The sequence below is a fragment of the Mauremys reevesii genome, linkage group 9, assembly GCF_016161935.1.
Source record: "Mauremys reevesii isolate NIE-2019 linkage group 9, ASM1616193v1, whole genome shotgun sequence".
In the NCBI taxonomy this organism is placed as follows: Eukaryota; Metazoa; Chordata; order Testudines; family Geoemydidae; genus Mauremys; species Mauremys reevesii.
The window spans coordinates 44,607,060-44,628,728 of NC_052631.1; the positions used below are offsets into that span (position 1 = coordinate 44,607,060).

General features: G+C 43.1%; 1 protein-coding gene across 1 annotated transcript in view; it reads left to right on the forward strand.

Annotated features, from left to right (window-relative positions):
• Positions 1 to 19,365: 19,365 nt before the first annotated feature.
• Positions 19,366 to 21,669, forward strand: part of ARHGEF4 (Rho guanine nucleotide exchange factor 4) — a 330,462-nt gene continuing 328,158 nt past the window's right edge. Inside the window, 1 exon segment of the mRNA XM_039487676.1 lies at positions 19,366 to 19,384. The gene's annotated coding sequence lies outside the window, so the exon portion shown is untranslated.

The following is a 21,669-nucleotide window of genomic DNA, read 5'->3' on the forward strand; positions in this document are numbered from 1 at the left end:
TTCCCTTGTAGCTGCACAAGTACAGACTTATAATCTTCATCAGGGCAAGTCAAAGTCAAAGAAGAATTTAAAAAGTAAGGAAAAGTAAGAGAATTTTTAAAAAAAGATTTGAAGGGACACAGTCAGGTTCAATTGGCCTAAGTATGGGTCTCCTAAAAGAGAATAGTGAGAAGGAGGAAGGGGTATCACAAATAGTGCTTTGAAATCAACAGTTGAAAAGCACTATGCAAGTATTAGGCAATAGCTTTTACACTAAAGTTTGGATATTCAAGAAACAGGTTCTAAAGTTTATTTTAAATGCAAAAAATGACTCTGAAGTGCACAGATATGCACCCATGCAAATTAGATTAAATACTGTCTCTGGAGAAACAGGGACAATGTACCTAATCAAATACGATGAAAAATAGAAATACAATTGTATTTGTGTATTGATGTCTAAGATGAGCATTGAGGTACTATACAACATGCTAATACGGGGCTAGATTCTCCACTGGCTTGAAGCTCGTGGAATCATTTATACCTGTGCAGATTACTTTACACTCATTTGACAGACGTGAAAATGGCAATCCAAGGAGCTAAGCTGTGAAAAAATCAGGACGGTTACTAGTGAGGTCTTAATCTGAGTACTTTATTTTCCTAAGATTTCTCACTGGTGCTATCTCTGCTTCAGCTTCACTTGTGGTAGAAATAGTAGGAGTGACAGTACGAGCAGGACACTTGTGGCTGCTGGTACTTTAACTACTGTGTCATCAGCACTTAGCAAGGTTCGATAACAGGGGTTTAAATGCTGATAAACTGGTCTATGCTAGCTCCCTGTAGTTATTAGCCCCATAAGTGGTAGCAATATTGGAAACTTTGTGGGGAAAGGCTAGTGTAGAAACCTCCTTGTGGACAAAGCCAGAGAGGACTCGAAGAGGAGGAAGATCCAAAGGTGGAAGTGAGGACTTGACTTTTCTCGTTAGAAGCTCTCACAGTTTGTTGGGGACACACTGAAGGAAGAGGAATATGTAAGGTGTTCATTTTTAACCACTCTGCAAATTTAAAGCCACACTAACTGTTTTCTATAGTGTGTTATTCTAGCTTTGATTATATTCTTCTTAACATCTTAACACACAATATTGGGGCATGGCTGGATGGAGAGACCACTCGACTATTTTCCAGCAGCAGTGTAATTGAGCCTTTAACATCTGCACTCCAGATTACGTGCAGGAATGCCAATGGTATTCTTATTTCTAATGTCACTTGCAGCACTTCACTGATCCAATGAAGTTTAGTTCCATAGTTTTCTGCTGTCTCTCCTACTCACCTTCATCAGACTGGAAAAACAGGGAAATATTGGCCGTTGAATAGTGACCCAGGTTGGACCCCCTGGGAGCATGTTTCAGTCAGAATGAGGGCTCTTGTTTGGTAGTCTGCTTTTCCCCTCTATCTCATCATAGATGGATCTAGTCTACAGGTTTGTATTATGCCTTTCACAGTAAATGCTAGATTCTTCCACTCTTGCTCCACAAATAATCTCATGAGTTTCAATAGGATTATTTGTGGCATGGATACTACTCAATGTGAATAAGTGTGACAGAACTGAACCTTAAGGATTTAGGTGCTTGCAGTACTTTTACTGAATAGCTGCTACTTGGTACTTAGAATTAGCTCAGACTCACTAACTGAAGTCTTGGCCACCAGATCCTTTTATATTAAGCCTTTCTGCAAGTAGCCATAGGCTGTCCACTTTCCACTTGAACATCAAGAAGAAGAAGCAGGGAGAAAGCAGAATTGAATGTCTCAGAATTGAATGTCTCAAAGGATACTTCCTTTGCTAATCACTAAAGCTACCAAAACAATTAGCCCTAATGGTCAAAACAAAAACAATACATTTGTTATTAGTACCACTGAAACAATTAAATCTGTTTAATTAAATTAGCAATTAAATACTGCTATTTCTCAAGCCATTTACTAAGATGTAGGCCATCAAGAGTAAAATAAGTGTGTCTTTAAGTGTTCTTAGCATATACAAATGAATGCTGTCTCAAGGCATAAATGAACTCCTTAACATTTAGCTGGAAAATTGCTTGGTTAATCTCTAACATGTTTTGTTCATTTTTTGGCCTATGGAAGGACCATTAGTTATTTCAAAATGTCTTGGCCCCTTTCCATCTGCGAGACCTCATTTATTCTTTTGAAATTTGTAGCCTTCACAAGCTCAGCATCTGCAATATCACAGACAATGAATTACTGTGGCTACAAGTCTCTGGAATTAAAAAATCCTCCTCCGTAAGAACATAGTTTCTTGCAGAAATGGGATTTGTTCTGAGGAAGCACAATTGTCAAAAAAAAAAGGTTTCAAAGATAACAGCTTTTTCCTTTTTCTTTTTTTCTTTAAATGAACAAGGGAGTACTGATGCCGGGGACTTGCTCTTTAAATAAATGGAATCTTTCTCTCCTCTCTTGGCAACAGGCAGGAGTATTCTTGTGCTGTATGACAAGGCTCGCTAGCCAGTGCTATATTTATCTTGTAGCTGTACACACATTTGCAAAAGGTCGCTCAATAAGAAAAAGGCAATAAGCCAAGGGAGTTTAAACTGAAGAAAGTTTCTTCCACCATAGTCTAACTTTTGGGTTGGCTTAAAGGCAAGGCTACATACTTTTGGAAGATCAGGAAATATAATTACTGATACGAAACAAAAAGTTCCCTGAATTGTCTGTGGAAAGATCAGGACTTTGTCAAGGAGGAAAAATATCTTTGATAAAATGGAGTTAAATAGGTGCCCAAGTGCATCAGTAGAAGAAGATCAAAGACAAGGGGATGGGGAGGATGCTATTGTTGATGCTGGCAATCGCGTTGTCAGTGAAGAGCTGGATCTGGTACAAATGTATCTTACCTGTTTACCGGACACCTACATGAAAGCTAAATTCACCCTGACAGCATACCTGGCATGCTGGTTAGTTCTGAAACTTTGCAAGGTAAGAGATTTAGTACTAACCTGTTGGCATTAATAATTAGCTTCCTGAGTGCTGAGAAGACAAAGTGAGCAAAGTCACAATGCTGTAGAATCTGATAGTCTGAAAGGACAGCTATGTGTACAGTACAGTCATCTTAATAGCATCTTAGTAAAAGGAGAATGCAAGTATTTACAGTGTATTCAGATGGCTGTATTCAGAAATGCATGCTGCTTACAACTGAAAAGCACACAGGGAATACTATTTTAGCACTGTGAGTCGCAGTACACTGATCAATAGCTGCTACCCAACTTTCCAACATACTTTATCAAACAGATTGAAGGACTCAGAGGTACTTTATATTAAATCTTGCCTTTGCCACGAGAGGGGGAAGCACATTGTATCCCTCTAAAAATGCAGAATTCCTTTCTTTATGCCATCAGACACTGTCACTTTACCAGCTAAAACTGAATGGATAGGAGAGAGGCCACCTTGGATTTGATAATAGTGTAAGAAGCTGCCTGTTTCTAGTGGTATTACTGTTTGCTTTTCTTTCCATTTTGTGCTTAGTAGCACACAATAAGTGTAGTTCGAACAGAATGAATCGTTAAGTCACACTTCATTTATTTACAGCCTAACCAGCCTTATAAATTGTAAGCTCCAAATGCGATAGTAACAGAACTGTGGTAATCGGGAACATTACTGTGGAGTCTCAAAGTGAATCAGAGATGACTTCATCATATGATTTTGTAAAGAATTTGTGGTCTGTGTTCCTCTAATAAACATATACTCACTGTAATTTATTGTACGTGGAGATGATATCCACTGATAAATTGTAGAACCATATAATGAATTGCATTATTTCTTCCTATCCTTCCAGAAATTGACACTGTCACTTAGACCTAGGACAGGTAATATTCAGCCCTGCACAATTGGTGATGATTTCAGGTCAGATATTTTGTAATTCTTGGGGGTTAGACACAAAGCTACAACACTAAAGTTTTAGTTCAGGAAGGTGATGCTTAAAACACTGGACTACAATTCAGGACATCTGGGTTTAATTCCAGCTTTGCCATAGACTTCCTGTTTGGCGTTGGGAAAATCACTTTGGCTCAGATTTTTAAAGGTATTTATAAATGAGTATTTAGAAAGGTGTTGCAACCAGAGCACAACAATGCCTAATTGCCTCCACAAATCTGGGCCTTAATCTCTGTGCCTCATCCCCCCTGTAAAATGGGGAAAATACACTTTCTTTCTCTTGTCTATTTAGATTGTAAGCACTTCAGGGCTGGATTGTCTTACTATTTATATGTGTCTAGTAGAATGGGGCATTGACCCGGTTGAAGTTTCTAGGCATTACCACATCACAAGTAATAAATCAACATACTTTGTAACATTTGTATCCATTTCTATTCATAAAAATATTCTTCTACTCTACTAACACGTCACATTGAGAAAACAGAATGTCCTGACAGAATTTAATATGCCCTGGGACTGTAATCCTTTGGAAAATGTTCACGCTTCTAATAAATAGAAAAAGAACTAGAACTATGTCCAACATTTTGTTTTGTTTGGTTTGTTCTCTTACAGAACAAAACAAGGGCAGAGGGGTGTAAGTCTATCATAAATGTACCCTGGGCTCCGATGACTGTAATATGAGCTATGTAATATGTAAGCTAGTGAGGTACTATTAGCCACATTTTGTTGATAAAAGTTAGTTAAAGTAGCTATGCTGGTTAGGGATGTGGAAAAAAAATCACACCCTGGACTGACATAACTATGCAAAGCTAACCCCTGGTGCACACACGGCTACGGAAGAATGCTTTCGTCAATGTAGCTACGGTTGCATGGGGAGCTGGTGTTCCTAAACCAATGGGAAAACTGCATCTATTGGTGTAGGCTGTGTCATCACTACGGGGTTATGCTGGTATAGCTACAGAGATGTAGCTATCCTGCATAGTGTCTGTAGTGAAGATATGCGATGGGACACAGAGAGGCCAAATGACTTGTCTAGGGTTACACAGGAAGTCTCTGGAACATCAGGGAATTGAACCTGGGTATCCAGAGCCCCCAGCTAGTGCTCTAACCATTGGAACATCCATCGTTCCCTGGGTAGGTGAATGATAGTGACAAAAGATTGGTTATATGACTGTGACTGCCAGGTCCCTTCACTTTTCAGTTCCAGACATTTTAACATTTGGGAAGCAGTAGAATTTTTCTACATAAAGTAATTTTTTTTTGGTGGGGGTATTGCCTGGACTCCACTGAAATATATTTTCCTTAACTCTGAGGAACGAAGGCCAAGATTTTCAAAAGTGCTTTGGGTGCCCAACTTGAGACAACTTAAAAGGGTCAGATTTTCAGAAAGTCCTGAGAACTCACCCTCTGAAAATCAGGCCCTTTTAAGGTGCCTTACATTAGGCAGCTTACATTATATCATTAACTCCAGGGTTACTACTTTGACCAAGATCTTCAGTATTTAATAAAACTTTAGGGTCTAAACTGCCTGATTAGGTACATTTATAACTCTCAGCCATTCATATCTGCCTCCAAGATTCTTGTTTTGTGGGGGGGAGGGCAGAGCTGACCCCTTATGATCCATCTTGCTTTAATTATTACCAGTACTTCTTGCTTTCATTTGGGCCAGAAATACCATAAAAGACTTTGTGATATTCCCACACTTGATCTTCTGGGTGGAACCAGGAGGTGCAGAGAGGCAAAGCAATGAAAATGAAAAAATAATGGAGATCAAATTTGGACACATTGAAACCTACAGAAAGGCTTGGTTCAAGTTCATTTCCCATTCTGGGCAGAGGTTCAGGCCACTTTTTTTATGAGCAGTGTAAATCATTGAACGTGTGCCTGGAAGTTCAACTTCCCCTCCCTCCTCCCCTCCACCAAGAAGCCGGGAGTTGAAATATTTCCAGAGTATTTAATATTCAGCAAGCCATGTCTCAGGTCCAGCTCCAATCCACAACCAATATGTTCTTAGAGCACAGGCCGTGCAAAGGTGATATACAGAACTAGTATGAAACATCCTTTATAAAGGCAGGGAATAATCTAGCCAGAAAAGCCAACAACATCCACTTTATATAGCCACATTTCCTAATACTGAAACCCCTTTCATTAAAAAAACCAAAATCTTTGTGCTCAGCAAAGCTGGCCTATGAAGCAGACTTTATAGATATAAGAGAATTCTCAAATGATGGCAGCAGCCAAAAATACACATTTTCTTTCCTTTGCATTATTAACTTAGGCCCTTTCCTGCAATGAGCTCCGCACAGGCAGACCCCATTAATACTGGGGCTCTGTGAAGGAAGATAGGTCTGCCTGCATGGATCTCGTTGCAGGATCACTGTCTGTGACTTTAAATAATTACAAAATACTGTCTACGACTGTAAATCACTAACATAGTACACATGTAGCCTTAAAAAAAAACTATAGACAATTTAAAACAAGGTGGGTGAGGTAATATCTTTTATTGTTCCAACTTCTGTTGCTGGGAAGGAGAAGCTTAAAATGAAGTGGGAAGTCAAGGGTTGGCAGGCAGTAGGCTGTGTTATAACTTCTTGTCATGAGCCATACAACCAGTCTCCGTCAAGTCCATGGTTTTTAGTGTCTAGCAGAGTTAAGAATTTAAGTTCCCAGGCTCATCTTTTGAAGGTGTTGTGCAAGTTTCCTTTTAGGACAAGGATTAAGGATATGTCTACACTGTAATTAAAAACCCGCAGCTGGCCCATGCCAGCGGACTCAGGCTCATGGGGTTCAGGCTTCATTTTAGGTGGCCTCCTACAGCATGTGTGAAGCCTTTATGCTTAACAGTCTGTCCCACCGTGTATTTAGCTTGGACACTCTGGTTAGCTTCTCCAGACCTCAGGAAGAGCTCTGTGAAGCTTGAAAGCATGTCCCTTTTACCAACAGAAGTTGGTCCAATAAAAAATATCACCTCACCCATCTTGTCTCTCATATCAGCTACAAAACTGCAAACAATTTAAAACAAAGTGTTTTAAAATAATTTCCTTCTGTACTTATTGCCAGCACATGACTGGAAGGTTCTATGCTTTTCCTGGAAGGGTTGATAGCATTACAGACACCTAATCTTAGGAGCTGCGTTTCTTCTGCTTTGCTGGGTGTGATAATGGCACACTTCTGCCAGAAGAAACACTGAACTAGTCTTGATAGGGCATAAAACCTATCTGGTGATGTTTTAAGTGCAATTATTTGTGATGTCTTTAAAATAAAGAGTTATTATTTGTCCATACTTGATGAAAGTGGGCAAATATGGCAGCATTTAAGGCATGAAAGCAGCATAAAAATGCTTGAGGACCCCATCGAGTGGCCCTTCTCCAGATTTATGTTGGCTTAACATCACTGATTTAAAGAACCAGTGTAAATCTCTGAAGGGAAGACAGAGGGGGATGCTTAAATAAGTGGTTGTGAATTCAGGCTCTGTATTGTTATGTTTGGAAATTTGCACATGTGCTAAGGAAAATGCTGCATAATCCAATGAATAAGCCACTCCTCTTCAGTGAAATCCACCTTCCAGTCACACCCAGCCAGGCTCCAATGAAATGAACTTGGTGTGCCATAATGCAGCTAATAGCATAAGGAAGTGCAAGCTGTCCCTCCGTCTTGAACGTTGTGAGATCTAACAGGTGCATACAGAGCATTTGCCTCACCAGATGAAATGGGAAAACAAGCCCCTCTAACTCTCAGCTTCACTCTTGGATAGACTCAGGGGGAATACCTACAGTCAATGTATGCGGAGTTGTAGCCATGTTGGTCCCAGGATATTAGAGAGACAAGGTGGGGGAAATAATATTACCTCACCCACCTTGTCTCTAAAGAGTCAATATAGAATTTTAAGCAATGTCACCATTTTGATTATGCTAAGTCCACACAGCCTGTCATTTTGATCATACCAAGAGAAAATGGAAGGTGTCTCCATCTTGAGATCCTCTTTAAACTCAGGCCTGGTCTACACTACGCGTTTAAATCAATTATAGGAGCGTTAAACCGATTTAACACCGCACCCGTCCACACTAAGAGGCCCTTTATATCGATATAAAGGGCTCTTTAAACTGGTTTCTGTACTCCTCCCTAACGAGAGGAGTAGCGCTAATATTGGTATTACCATATCGGATTAGGGTTAGTGTGGCCGCAAATCGACGATATTGGCCTCCGGGCGGTATCCCACAGTGCACCACTGTGACCGCTCTGGACAGCAATCTGAACTCGGATGCAGTGGCCAGGTAGACAGGAAAAGCCCCGCGAACTTTTGAATATCATTTCCTGTTTGCCCAGCGTGGAGCTCCGATCAGCACGGGTGGCGATGCAGTCCCAAATCCAAATCCAAAAAGAGCTCCAGCATGGACCGTACGGATGTGATTGCTGTATGGGCAGACAAATCTGTTCTATCAGAGCTCCGTTACAGAAGATGAAATTCCAAAGCATTTTAAAAAAATCTCCAGACAGAGGCCACAGCAGGGACTCAGCACACTGCTACGTGACAAGCGTAACGGAAAGCCAAAGAATCAAATGGACGCTCATGGAGGGAGGGAGGGGGGACTGAGGACTCAAGCTATCCCACAGTTCCTGCAGTCTCCAAAAAGCATTTGCATTCTTGGCTGAGCTCCCAATGCCTGTAGGGTCAAACACATTGTCTGGGGTGGTTCAGGGGGTGGGGGGTCAATTTACCCCCCACCCCCAGAAGTAAAAGGGGAAAAAACCGTATCTTGACTTTTTTAAATGTCACCCTATGTCTACTGAATGCTGCTGGTAGACGCGATGCTGCGGCAGTGAATTGCAGCATCCTCTTTCCCCCTCCCTGATGGCAGATGGTACAATATGACTGATATCCATCGTCATCATCAGCCTTGTGGCAGACGGTACAGTGCAGAAGGACTGGTATCCATCCTCATCATCAGCCCGTGAGTGCTTCTGGCTGGCCTCAGGTGAGGTCGGCCAGGGGCACCTGGGTAGATGGTACAGAACGGCTGGTAACTGTCTTCATCATAGCAACTGGGGGCTGAGCTCCATCAGCCCCCACCCTTCATGTGTAAAGAAAAGATTCTGTACTGCCTGGACTATCATAGCAGCGGGATGCTGGGCTCCTCTCCCCCACATTGCTTAATGTCCTGTCTGGACTATCATAGCAGCTGAAAGCTGCCTTCCCCTCATTTTATCTCACTAACAAGTCACTGTTTCTTATTCCTGCATTCTTTGTTACTTCATCACACAAATGGGGGGACACTGCAACGGTAGCCCAGGAAGGCTGGGGGAGGAGGGAAGCAACAGGTGGGGTTGTTGCAGGGGCACCCCCTGTGAATGGCATACAGCTCATCATTTCTGCGGGATCTGACATGGAGCGGCTGTGCTCTCTGGTTCTCTGATACACTGGTTCTCTAGTACACTTGCCCCATATTCTAGGCAGGACTGATTCTATTTTTAGATACCATAAAGGAGGGATTGACTCGGGGAGTCATTCCCATTTTTGTCTTTTGCGCCCCCGGCCGACCTCAGCCAGGGGCACCCATGACAGCAGCAGACAGTACAGTACAGAACAGAAGGACTGGTAACCGTCATCTCATTGCCAATTTACAATGACAGCAAACAGTACAGAACGACTGATAACCGTCTCTGCTATCATGCAAAAGCAAATGAATGCTGCTGTGTAGCGCTGCTGTATCGCCTCTGTCAGCGGCATCTAGTACACAAACGGTGACAGTGACAAAAGGCAAAACAGGCTCCATGGTTGCCATGCTATGCGTCTGCCAGGGCAATCCAGGGAAAAAGGGCGCGGAATGATTGCCTGCCGTTGCTTTCCCAGAGGAAGGAATGACTGACGACATTTACCCAGAACCACCCGCGACAATGATTTTTGCCCCATCAGGCACTGGGATCTCAACCCAGAATTCCAAGGGGCAGGGGAGACTGCGGGAACCATGGGATAGCTACGGAATAGCTACCCACAGTGCAACGCTCCAGAAATCGATGCTAGCCTTGGACCGTGGACACACACCGCCGAATTAATGTGCTTAGTGTGGCAGCGTGCACTCGATTTTATACAATCTGTTTTACTAAACTGGTTTATGTAAAATCGGAATAATCCCGTAGTGTAGACGTACCCTCATTTAGCAAAAGGTAAAGATTACAGCATTGAGCATCAGAAAACCTACCTGGGATAGAGGAATCGAAACGACTTCCCATGGTTAAGGCACAGGACCTGGAGTCAGGCAACACTGGCTCTGTATCCAGCTGTAGTGAAATCTTCCTGTGTGATCTAAATCTATGTCTCAGTTTTCCCATCTAGAAAATGGTGATAATATGATGTGCACCCCAGAAGTGTTGCAATGCTAAATTCAGTACTAAGGCACTTTCAGATCCTTGAGTAGAAACACAATAGAAATGCAAAGTATTATTAAATAAGCCCTTGGGTTACAAAATAGGAGGAGACAAACTTAGGAGGTGTGGCCTCACTTATGGTCAGCTGCTTCTGTAGTTTCCAAGAGTACATTTGTCTTTTTAGCCTTTTCCCATGATAAGATACTTTACTCCTACAAGGAGGACTAAATGCTTTACTAAAGAACATTAATTGTATAAGAATTAAACTCCATTCCTTGATCCATTTGGGCCTTCCTGCAGAGCTAAGTTTAAAAGGACAAGAAAAAACTTATAGTATGTGGAAACATTTTAAAAATGTTTCTTTGATGCCAAAGCAGACAGACAGCTTTTGTGCTCTCACAGAAAGTTTAGGGGTGGGGCAGGCAGAGGGGACTAGTGTTGTTTCCAAGTAAATGTTTTCTTTTATTCTTTTTTATATTAGTTGCTATAATACCATTTATAAAATGGCACTCACTGTTTTGACACCCAGCTTTCCTGCATAAAATGAAGGTTCAGTCATCCTTTGCTTTTACAGACAGCTGCTACTCTAATTATTCTTCGCTTCAGTTATGTTCCTGAAGAGACATTATATACTCACAGTAGTGAAAAATGCCTAAATGAAAGTGGATGAAAAGTGAATATCAATGCATGGGAAACAAGGCCCTGCTTGGGAATTTGGTCATACAGTGCTGGCAACCCAAGACTTATGACTTGATGGTAAAGTCCCAGCTCCTGAAGCCAAGGGGTTACATAAGAATCTTGGCTTTCATTTAAAAAATGGAAAAATAAAGAAAAAAGGGTTTCTAGCTCTCCTGTGGAGGAAAGCTTGGAACCATGACACCTAAAGCTCTAGAAACAAAAAGGCAAATTGAAGTACCCCCCAAATTTTAAAATCTCATGATTTTTGAATGGCTGGCATTGGCAATAATCGTGTAAGTAGTTTAAAGTCTGGGCCAAATATGGAAAGCTAATCCCCGCTGTGATGGGGCAAGGCCAGATGGCTACAGTAAAGTAGTGAGGAACAGGTATGTTAGCCCCAGGCTAAACAAATCCCTGGTACCATGGTAACCAAATGGCAGTTGCTCCAGGTTAATCAAGATACCTGGGGCCAATTAAGATCCTTCTAGAAGGCAGTGGAGATAGCTACATTGATGGGGACACCTGAAGCCAATCAAGGGCTGGCTGGAACTAGTTAAAAGCCTCCCAGTTAGTCAGTGAGTTGTGTGTGAGGGGCTGGGAACAAGAGGTGCAAGGAGCTGAGAGTGAGAGGGTGCACTGCTGGAGGACTGAGGAGTACAAGCGTTATCAGACACCAGGAGGAAGGTCCCGTGATGAGGATAAAGAAGGTGTTTGGAGGAGGCCATGGGGAAGTAGCCCAAGGAGTTATAGCTGTCATGCAGCTGTTACAGGAGGCACTATAGACAGCTGCAATCCACAGGGCCCTGGGCTGGAACCTGGAATAGAGGGTGGTCCTGGGTTCCCCCCAAACCTCCCAACTCCTGATCAGACACAGGAGGAGTTGACCCAGACTGTGGGTTCCACCAGAGGGGAAGATCACTGAGGTGACCAAAACTGCCAATAAGTGCAGGACCCACCAAGGTAGAGGAGGAACTTTGTCACACTGTCCATGTGCTTCTGCTTTTTGGGGTTTTTTTCACCTACCCAATCTGAGTGAAAAATACTGGAATACATTTGTACAGGACCCTGAAAAACTTAAACCATTTCAGAAATTAATTAGAGACCCTACGCAAGTACAGTCACTGACATCATAAAATGGAGACACAATTTAGCAGGAAGTGAAGAACAGCATGCAAAGCTCAATGTGCAGGGGAATTTATATCGGCGGAATGTAAAGGGAGCAATGGACGAGCTCTTGAAACAAATACAAAAAAATCAAATTGGCACTGCTGGAAGCAGGCCAAGACACCAGGGCACACTTGTACAAAAGGAGCCCTGGGATCTTTGATCAATGTGATATGGTTTTTCATGTCATTCAAAAGACAGCATTTCCTACAATTTAGTGTCCCCTATCACCAGATTGGGTTAATAGTGCCTTAAAGTGAAGAGAGCCATCTTCTGAATCACCACCACTTCCTGTAGCAGCGAGGTGTTCCTGGAAGGGTCTAATATAGCCTGGGACAGAACAGAATGAAAGCACAAGGTAGCAGCAAGCATAGTACAAGTGAAGCTATTCGCACGGTATTTCCAGTCTAGCTGAAGCCAGCAAGCCTGGGAAATATTGATAAATAGCTTGTTCTTATGGGGTTTTTTTTAGCCTAGTTGCCAACACCAGGAGATTGGTACAAGATGAGTATCTGAAGTGAATCTCTGTGGGTTGCCTATCACTATTCTCCATTCATATGCTATATGATCTAGGATATTCCAAGACAAACCTGAAGTACAGTCTGTGAGGACAGGTAGCCTTACTGGAAGGGAGAAAGAAAATAGATGATTTGATGATCAACAATTAAAAGAGGATGGATGAACTTGTGGTTAAGGCACCAGAGTTCTGCGTTCAGCTTCTGGCGCTGGCACTGCCACTGATTTCCTGAGTGGCCTTAAGCAAATAATTTAATCTCTGCCTCAGTTCCCTATCTGCAAGAAGGGGACAGTGTCACGGAGTGTGGGGTAGACAAGGCCCTGCACCCCCGGCTTCCTGCAATTCACCATGACTCTCAGCCAGCCAGTAAAACAGAAGGTTTATTTAGATGACAGGAACACAGTCCAAAACAGGTCTTGTTGGTACAGACAACAGGACCCCCTTTAGTTAGTTCCATCTGGGGGCCCCAGGGAGGCCACAGCCCCGTTGGGAAGCCCAAGCCCCATCAGGGCGTCCCTCTCCATTTCCCAGTCAGCTCCAAACTGAAACTCCCTCCAGCGGTCTCACTCAGCCTCCCCCGGCTCCTCTCCCAGCCTTTGTATCCTTTGTCCAGTTTCCTGGACAGAGGTGTTACCTGGCCTCCAACCCCCCTCCTGGGTTCTTATGTTACATGCTCAGGTATCCTCCCTTCCCCAATGCAGACAGTTCCAGCAAAACTCCCCTGCAACCTTCCCAGGTCAATACTCCCCACTCAGTATTCAAAGAACACATCAAGAACATTCCCACTTCATCACAGATAGTACTTCCTTTCTCCCATTCTTAGCCTCATTTTAGACTGTGTAGCTGTTTGGGTAAGAGAACGTGTCGACGTGTACGTACAGTGCCTAGCACAATAGGGAGCCCACGCTTGGTTGGGGGCTCTAGATATAAGACAATGAGCAGGAGTAGAAATATAAAGGGTGCTTACCTGTTAGCAAGGAGGAGGGAGTGGAATTTAGACCGTTTTTAATTCAGGTTACTGGGGCAAAAGTCATCTAATACTTAAAGTGGAATTTCTTAGGACAACATATGGAAGGGAGGGAGAAGGGCGATGAAAGGAGACTTTAGCAAAGTGTATTGCATGTTCTTTTGGCTAAATTGTAAGCTCTGTCAGAATACCAAAACCAGGTGTGTAAGGCTGATAACAGGGATGTCCTGTATGGGTAGGATGTGAGATTACAGGAGGTGTCACTAGACCACTAGGAAGAAGTCAGTGTCATGGAAGGTCAAACAAATCAGAATTTGCATAATGAACAACTTGGAAATAATTTCAGCAATAAGCTTATGAAAAAGGTGACTTCAATGGGAGCAAGACTGAACCTCTCATCACCTGAGAAAAAGGTTAGATAGAGAATATATTTCCAACTTGGACAGGCTAAGTTTGAAACTCAAGAGGTAACTGTGCTGTAGTGTACTGAAATGAAATCTGCAGAATCGAAAGGTTGTTTTTCAAGCCTCATTTGTTTTCAAAATATGCAATCCTTGGGGAGGTGGATACTTTACAGGAAGTTGCTTGTGTTATTTTTTGCAGAATATCAGAATTAGACTTGTATAAATTGGCTTTTAAAAAAGTGTAACATTGCTGTGATAAAAATGGTAAACCTTAGTCAATGAAGGAAACTATTTCAAAAGGCAATTGAAACAGAGAAAAATAAATGAGAAAAGCAGGTAACTTTGAAAGCTGCTTTAAGCAAGTTTCAATGTTTTGTTTTTTTTTAATTTTACAGGGATAAACTAGTTTGGTTTTAAATTGAATGATGTATGTTTATTTTTGGAGCTTCAGGAGTTGCATATAGAGATAATCTGCTTCCACGTCCTTCTCCCAAGATCGCACCTATTCTGCCTTTGCCCTTATAGCTCTTTTTGCCCCGGAATCTGCACAGAACTCATTGTATGATCAGGGATTTAAGTGTGCTTGATAGGAGCTGATATTAAAACCCGGTGTTGATATCAGTAAAAAGGGGAAGCTCTTCAGAGATAAACAGGACACCGACCACAGAAATGAGTGCAAAAACTAAAGGTGAACTGCAGAGGATCTTACATACTGTGAGACACAAGGTGGCTGAAATGATGTCTTTTACTGAACCAACCCCTGTTGGTGGAAGATACAAACTTTTGAGTGTCAGAGCTCTTTAGATCTGGACCCACATGGGTACAACACCACTTTACATTATTTATGAAAGAATACAAAGACATTCAGAGCTATTAAAATGGAATTATTACTGCATTTATACTAAAATGAGTCACTAACAGTGAGGATCCTGTAAAAAAAAAACCACTCACTTTTCAAAGATTTCCTTATTTCATTTAGTCACAATTTGATCCCATTGAGACAACATGCAAATTTTGGCCCTGATCCCACAAATGCTTAAGCACAGGCATAGCATTGCTCACCTGAGTAATCCCACTCAGGGCTGATGCAACCATTTAGGCGACCTAGGCGGTCGCCTAGGGCGCTAGGATTTGGGGGGCGGCATTTTGTTCGGCAGTGACTGCGGCGGCCAGAACTTCAGCCGCCCTGGTCACCGCTGGAATTTAGGCGGAGGGAGCTGGGGCAGGGGAGCACGGGGAGGGCCTCCTGCAGCAAGTAAGGGGTGGGGCGGCATGCAGGAGAACTCTCCTCCCCAGCTCACCCCTGCCCTGCCTCCTCCCCGAGCACGCCGTGGCTGCTTCACTTCTCCTGCCTCCCAGGCTTGCGGCGCCTAAACTGATTGTCGCTGCAAGCCTGGGAGGCGGGAGAAGTGAAGCAGCGACGGTGTGCTCGGGGAGGAGGCGGAGCAGGGGTGAGTTGGGGCGGAGCTGCCACGGGGGGGCACCTCAGGGCGGAGGGGGGCAGCTGCCGTGGGAGGGGGTGCCTCAGGGTGGGGGCTCGGGGATGGGGGAGGGCGCAAGGTGGAAGTTTTGCCTAGGGCACGAAACATCCGGCCCTGATCCCACTGGGTTTATCCATGTGAGTGAAATAGTTATGCATAAGCTTAATTGTTTCCATGGTTTGGGCCTCTGTCTCATCCCAGACCCCAGGTCCATCTGAGGCACAGATGGAACCTAGATGTAGACATGTTGGGAAATGGAGACTGGGCAAAGAGTTCAAGGAATGGGGAAGGATCTCCGTGTTTTCCTTTAAGGGATCCGTATGAGAGCTAGCCAAAATCTTTGTAATAAAACCTGTTGAAAGTGGAAAGTTTTGTTTTGTTTTTAATTTCCAATGTAAAGCTTGGGGCATGTTCACCAAAGTTCATGAACTTTTCAGGAACCTTGGGCAAAATTTCAAGCAAGCGTGGGCTGATTTATGGTTTGGGTGAAAATCTGGATGGTTTTGACCCCAAGCCACAAAAAACATTTAGCTTTGTGTTTTAGCCTTCATTTGAACCCAGAGCAAAATGGAACTCGAGGTTAGAACCCACACAAGCCAAAATTGATGCTTTGAAGCCCTGTGAGCTGAGTCTGCTCTGTTTCTGACAAATCTCATTGGAAGTGAGCTGCAAAGCAGGTCTAGTCGGGGATACGTACGTAGTGAATGAAAGCTGTTAGCATTTCAGACCCGTTCAGTGTTAATGAGTTATATTCCAATCCCACAAGCTGATCAGTGCATCAAGCATGAGAGTCGATGGAGCATAGAGGTCTGCTCACGTGATAGAGCAAAGAGGTCCGTTCACGTAGGTCAGTTTGCAGAATCAAGGCCTGAGTGCTCTCAGTCCCTTATAAGTAGGTGTCCACAGAGGACAAAACCACCATTGCCACTTCACTAATTAATACTATGCTGGCAGTGTCAATAAAAAGGCCAACTGCCTTCTTGCCCTTAGAGGTGATTCCCCAAAAGAGAAATGAGAATTGAGACACACTGGCCACACACATGGGATAGCCATAGTCTATGCTGTGTTCATTCTATAGATATTGTTGTACTCAAATTGGCAACCTTTAAGTATTAAATTTGCTTTAATAGGTAAGATGGCATTTAAAAAAAAGACATTTATAAATTTATTTATACCTGCCTCTGGAAATTTCCACCACATGCATCCGACGAAGTGGGTATTCACCCACAAAAGCTCATGCTCAAATACTTCTGTTAGTCTATAAGGTGCCACAGGACTCTTTGTCGCTTTTTACAGATTTTAAAAAATGTAAACAAAATTATGCTTTTGAGTATGGAAAAGCAATCTCTTGAATGGGTCCTGGAGGTTTTCCAGGTCCTTTCTGTTTTCTTTTTCTGGTGTGCATCAATTTCCTTGAGATGTTCCCTACCAGGGCTAAAGCATTATAATCCTCTAGGTTGACAGATTATACACCCAGAAGGGATGACTGTGATCATATAATTGGATCTCCAGTATAACACTGGCCATAGGATTTATTAAGACCTGTTTGAAGTAGAGCAGATCTTTTAGAAAAAATGTCCAAACTGGATTTTTAAATTGCCAGTGACAGAGAATCCACCACTGCGGTTGGTCAATTATTCCAGTGATTAATTTCCCTCACTGTTACAATTTGTGACTGACTTTCAGTCTGCATTTATCTAGCTTCAACTTCCAGCATTTGGGTCGTGTTATAGATCTTTGTCTGCTAGATTGACGGTAATAGGCTTTTCAACTTTTTGTTCCCCATGCATGTACTTATACTAAGTCACCCCTTAACTTTCTCTTTGTAAAACTGAGCAGGTGGAGCTCATGAATCTATCTCTATACACAGCATAAGGCAAGTCTCTAAATCCCTTAATCCTTCTGGAGGCTCTTCTCTGAATCCTCTCTAATCAATCAACAACGTTCTTGAATTGTGGACACCAGAACTGGCCACTGTGCTCCAGTCGTGAAACACAAAGGGGTTTACCTAGGCAGACCACCTTGTTGCTTGCAGTGGTGAAATTCCTTGCAATGAATTGGATTCTGCAATTCTCATTCACTTACTCGTGGCAGTAGTCCTAATAAAGCCCCATGCCAGGATTGCAGAATCAGGCCCTAAGTTGTTTCTTGGGTGTAATTCAGCAAGCAATATTACTTCCCTAGAGGGAATCTTTAGAGGAGTATTTTTATAACGTAGCATTTTAATAGTGATATTTTCTGTGTTGGTTTCTGTAAAGCAACAGTGCAGTATAACTTACTGCATCAACTGTCTTGTGAGTGCTGTGTTCCTTTTGTCAGCCCTAAACTGTGTACCCATGTTTTAAACATTAGCTTAACAATGGCAACCTCCTGTGCTTCTTTACAGCATGAAAATTACTTGACTTGAGTTTTCCTCAAAGGTAATTTCTATTTAAGTCAATTAATATTTTTCTTTCCTCTAGCACTTGGGGTTTGACACTCCCTTGAGTGCCAGCGCATAAATAAAACAACAGGCTCTAACGACTTGGCTGCAGAGGTGAGGGGTTGCACTCAATAGAGAAATTAACAGAAGCATCTTTAAATAACAATATTAGAGTGAGTCTATGGCTCATTAAATGGTTACACGGTAACTATATAGTCTAGTGTGCCAGATGCTAGTGGAGATTTCCTAGGACTACTAGCACGCCCACCTGGTAAAAAAAAATCTTTCTAAACAGCCGTGACTTAAATAAATTCGAACCCTATCCTGATTTTACAGCAGATTATTTTTTTCCCCTGCTGTAATTCCAGTGACTTCAATGGAGTAACTCCTGATTTCTACCTCAGTGAAAGGAGATCATAGTTAGGCAATATGGATTTTCACCAGTGAACCTGAGGAAGCTGGTGCATTCTGTGATTAAAATAGTGCAATGTTCAGAGTTTGTAAATTTTTTTGTGCAACAGAAATTCTACAGAGTCTGTAAAAGACAGCTTCTGACAGAAGACTGCATGTGCTCCAGGACTGATAAACGAGGATGGCCAGTTTGCCCTATCCCACCAAAAAATCTGTAGAAAAGGACCAGAGGAAATGGGAAAACTCTTTGAGATCCCTTTGATGGAGTTTCCTGAGAAGCGCCCTTTCATATGGGGAGGGGTCACATTTTCAGAGGGCAAAGTCTCCCAACTTCGTGGGGCTGAGGGGACTATGGGGGAAAGCAACCCAGGTGATATTTATTATGTAATCCCCCAAAACTCCAATCCAGTTCACTGTGCTAGGTACAATACAAACCTGACAGTTCTGGTCTCAAAGAGCTTATAATCTCAAAAAGAAAGGGTGGGCAAAATGGCTAAAACAAACCAAGTGATCAGGGTGATGCTAGGCACAGGTCTTGTTAGTTTTTTTTCTTAACTCCATCTTGACCTCCCCCACACTATTTATAGAGCATTCCCAACTGCCAACCCAAGCAGCTACTAGGTTTTTCCTTTTTCATTTTAACTGTTACCCTTATCCTCTCCCCACTTAACCCACCCTCTCAGAAAAAGCCTGGGTAAGTAGAACGCTTTTGCAACGTGCCTCGAAGCATGTATAGTTATGGAGTGTATACAGTATAATTATGCATAGCACAATGAGACATCATGAAGAGCCTTTGTTTACAACCTCTCCATCATGAGGGTAGAATGAACAGATTCATTGAGGAAATGCAAAAGCAGCTGCCTTTGGCCAGCTTCTGTTGTTCTCTTTGGCAAAGACGTAGGGCCAAATTAATCCCTGGTGTGACTCTACTTGAAGTCAGAGAGTTACACTAGGAATAAACTTGCTTGTAGAATACTATTTTAGATCCCCTTCTCCTAACTTGTACCATTTCTCTTTCCATAGAGAGCCTGTGAGAAAGGAGATTCTGCTTCTAAAAAGGTAGGATTTCTTTTTAGTCACAGACTGAATAATTTTTCATTTCATCAGACTGTTAGTAGTTCTGTTTGCCTGCCAATGCCACTCCTGTAGCAATGTGACTAAGTGACTAATCTTAGGAAAAACGATGGTTTTAGTATATTTAAAATAATTTCATTAATGAATGGACATGAAACATACAATTGTATGGCATTGGGCAAGACCCCAAAATGTTGTTTGTTCAATTTCTTACGAAGGGGAGAGGGAGTGTGGGAATGAGACCCTCGAGCAACTAAAAACCAAAACAACCGTGGCCCCCCCACCACCAGTAGAAATGACAAGTCATAGTCTCTAATATTAGTTGCAAGTAAAAAAGTTCTATGAGGGCAAATTTTAGATTGCATTTAATAAAATACACTGATCCTTATTAGCAAAAGTTAACAGGATGGTTGATGTTTCATGTTTGTTAGTTTTACGGCCAAACGTTTCCCTACTATGAGCCCAAGTGGTGTCTCCCAAATAAAACCCTGCCATTTATAATTTGCTGAGGCTTTCTTTGTCTTATACAAGGCAGCTGGCAGGAATACTGACCTTCCTAGAGTGAAACCTTGCCAGCGCTAACTAATCAATATTCCGCTGGGTAGGCTGCTCATTATGTGGCCACTGATTATCTCTGGAAGTGACTCCCTCTGTACATGTCTCATTCTGTAGTCACTTCCCCCTACCACACATGCACACATCCTTGCAAACACAATCTTCCTTGTGTGCAAAGCCCTGGAACGAAATCCCGTATCCATTTGAAGCACAGACAGACTAGCCTATTCTCATCTAGAAAGAGACAATTTTGAGGTGACATGCCTTTCCCAGTCCTATGCATTTCTTTATACCAAGAACGATTTGAATGCTTAGTTCCTAGGGACTTTTTTTTATTAAGAGTTTTGAGTTACACCTGTGGAGTGTCTGCTCTATTTTACTTGCGTTGTCATTGCATACTATCTATATTGATTTCATGGATTTTGTATACTATTTATATTGACTGCATAGATCATCTTACGTGGCTGTGCAGAGGAGTAAGCCCCAACTCCATCCCTTATGTGGCTGAAGGGCTGCACAGCCCAGACTATCCCCCATGGACAGGAAGGGATGGGGAGTGGCAGACCCATGGTGCTGCCCCCACTACTTACCAGTGTACTGGGCTTGCAGTAGGGAGGATGCTGCCCCCTGAAATAGTAAATAATCATTTACTCTTGCCAATTCAAGAGAGGAGAAGTTGTGTCTCTGAGGGTATGTCTACATCAAGGGATTATTCCAATTTTACAGAAACCGTTTTTTAAAACAGATTGTATAAAGTTGAGTGCATGCAGCCACACCAAGCACTTGAATTCAGCGGTGTGCATCCATGTACCGAGGCTAGTGTTGATTTCCAGAGCGTTGCACTGTGGGTAGCTATCCCATAGTTCCCGCAGTCTCCCCCACCCATTGGAATTCTGGGTTGAGATCAGAGTGCCTGATGGGGCAAAAAACATTGTCGTGGGTGGTTCTGGGTACAGCCTCACCCCTCCCTCCGTGAAAGCAGCAGACAACCATTTCGCGCCTTTTTTCCTGGGTGAACTATGCAGACGCCATAGCACGGCAAGAAGGGAGCCTGCTCAGCTCAAGACAGCAGTCATGGACATTGTAAACACCTCGCGCATTCTCATGCAGTCTGTGCTGAACCAGGACTTGCAAAACCAGGCGAGGAGGAGGCGGCTACGGCAGCGTGGCGATGAGAGTGATGAGGACATGGACATAGAATTCTCTCAAACCGCGGGCCCCTGTGCGTTGGAGATCATGCTGGTAATGGGGCAGGTTATAGCCATTGAACACCGATTCTGGGCCCGGGAAACAAGCACAGACTGGTGGGACCGCATAGTGTTGCAGGTTTGGGACGATTCCCAGTGGCTGCGAAACTTTCGCATGCGTAAGGGCACTTTCATGGAACTTTGTGACTTGCTTGCCCCTGCCCTGAAACGCCAGAATACCAAGATGAAAGCAGCCCTCACAGTTGAGAAGCAAGTGGCAATAGCCCTCTGAAGCTTGCAACGCCAGACAGCTACCGGTCAGTCGGGAATCAATTTGGAGTGGGCAAATCTACTGTGGGGGCTGCTGTGATGCAAGTAGCCAAAGCAATCACTAAGCTGCTGCTACGAAAGGTAGTGACTCTGGGAAACGTGCAGGCCATAGTGGATGGCTTTGCTTCAATGGGATTCCCTAACTGTGGTGGGGCGATAGATGGAACCCATATCCCTATCTTGGCACCGGAGCACCAG